Source organism: Dendropsophus ebraccatus, chromosome 8, assembly GCF_027789765.1.
Source record: "Dendropsophus ebraccatus isolate aDenEbr1 chromosome 8, aDenEbr1.pat, whole genome shotgun sequence".
NCBI classification, from domain to species: domain Eukaryota; kingdom Metazoa; phylum Chordata; class Amphibia; order Anura; family Hylidae; genus Dendropsophus; species Dendropsophus ebraccatus.
The window spans coordinates 127,421,843-127,424,202 of NC_091461.1; positions in this window are offsets into that span (position 1 = coordinate 127,421,843).

Consider the following 2,360-nt stretch of genomic DNA (forward strand, 5'->3'; position numbering starts at 1 on the left):
ATGCAGCAGCCGATAATACAGATTTGGGCTTTTCGGCCACCATGTGACTGACACGTGATGCACTTATCCCATAAAAGCTGGAGCCTGGATAAAATATGGCCGCATGCGCTTCAACTATGCAGCCTGACAGCTGTGATTTTGAACGGACGGCAGCGGCCATTTTGTTGTAGTCCTACACTTATTATGCATATGTACAGAGGTGCAGCCGTTCTTTGCAGACAGAAAAGAAGTATAAATATATACATAATGTGCTGCCATCTATACACAGGGACTCACCACTGCCCCTGTAAGTTGTAAGTTCCACTATGGATCTGTGTGATGGGACATACTAAAAACATGAACAAAAAGAATGAAGAAAAATAATGAACATTATTTCCAATGGGAAAAAATGTAAAATAAGTTTTTAATTGCTTTTTAGTTAGATAATATATCTGTTGTGTAGAGTGGAATGAGCGTCTGTACCATAGATAACGATGTGTAATACCTTACCTGTGCCAGATACACCTGGAATCAATATGGAATGTGCCCTGATCATTGCAGGTGTACCTGGCACAGGTTACGGTATTACTCATAACAATATACACTACAGATATATCCTGAAACTAACAAATTACAGGCAGACGGGGGGAGCAGGGAGGTAATAAAGAAAGTGTACTTACCAGTGCCTTTGCCCCCATAGCAACACCCTTGGGTCTCTCCCCACAGCCGCCCGATTTCATTTTCATCCAGGTTCAATGTACAACACAGCCCCGATTTCTCCAGCTGCAATGTCACAGACCAGCTGATGGATTTCCTGCTCAGCCAGTCAATGACTACAACAGTGTCCTGCCCCACTCACTTAGTGGCTGAGCGGGCAAACCATCAGCCAGATAGGCAAGGTTGCAGCTGTTGGATCTTGTTAAGGAATCGCTACAGGGGCACGGGTAAGTATACTTGGTTTATTAGGTTCCCACATTTCCCTCTGCCTGCCTGAGATTTGTTAGTTTCATGTGACTTTCAAGAAGCTTAAAGGGGAACTCCAGGTAGAGGGGGAAAAAATGAAACTTCTGCAGAACCATATAGCATTACTTACCTATCTATGCCAGCTTCGAAACTATCAAAAATCCATTTGTGTTGGGGGATTTTGTTCTGTATTGTGTGGCTGTACTTTCTGGTTGAGCAGTTGTACACAGGACTACAGGTTCCAGAATGCATTGCTTTCCCTCAGCTGTGTTACTGAATTATTTGCAGTTTTTTATCATTTCATTGTGGCCCCAGCCACACAGCACACAGTTACTACCTGTACCACCACAGAGCATGCTGCATTTTCTACCTGTAACACAGATATTGGAATAAAGTAAAGAACTTTTTGAATTATTTTTTTTTTAAACTCCACGCACATATTATGATCAAACATCTTTTATCTTTGAAGTTGAGCTCCACAATAAGGGGTTAGAGGATAGGGTTAGGGGGTTAGAGTTTAGGGTTAGGTGTTAGGGCAGGGCCGGGACAAAGAGTAGGCTAGGGTAGGCGATGGCCTAGGGCGCCATCTGGTGGTAAATTACAGGCGGCGCAATTACAGTCTGTCAAAAAAGTTTTCATTCCAGGCTCCTGTACTCCTGGCGGCTCCGCGCTCACATACCTTCAGCCGCCTTATGTCCAGCCTCCACTCTCCCCCCCCTCCCGGGCAGACAATGTAAAAGTCCCCTCACCTGCAGCAGCATGATTTCTCTGCTCTGCCAGGTTGAAGCTGCTGCAGGCTCCGAGCTCCGCCCCCTCCCCTCCTGTGGGGCTCATATATCTTCTGTGAATAAGTATAGCACCAACCCCCACTGCCTCCCTTCCCTGCTCAGGCTCAGGCTGTAGTCCCGCAGTGGCAGACATCTGAGCTCCTCCTCCTCACTACTGATTGGCTCCGGACCTGTCACATGATGTCTGGAGATAAGGAGGAGAGAAGAGGAGTACAGTGAATAGTAATGCGGTAAGCTGCCTCCTGATCAGGTACTGGGGGCTGCAGCTACACTGAGGGGACTATACTATTTTAGGGGGTGTATGGGTGACCCCTCATAATGTATGTACACTGTGGGGGCTATAGGGGTGTATGGAGACTGTACATTATGTGGGAGGGGGCAGCCAGGAGGGTATACCCTGAGGGGACTATGCTATGGGGGGAGGGGGGAGGGAGGCTACACTGTGGGGGCAGCCAGGAGGGTATACCCTGAGGGAGCTATGCTATGGGGGGGGGGGGGAGGGGAGGCTACACTGTGGGGGCAGCCAGGAGGGTATACCCTGAGGGAGCTATGCTATGGGGGGGGGGGGGGGAGGGGAGGCTACACTGTGGGGGCAGCCAGGAGGGTATACCCTGAGGGAGCTATGCTATG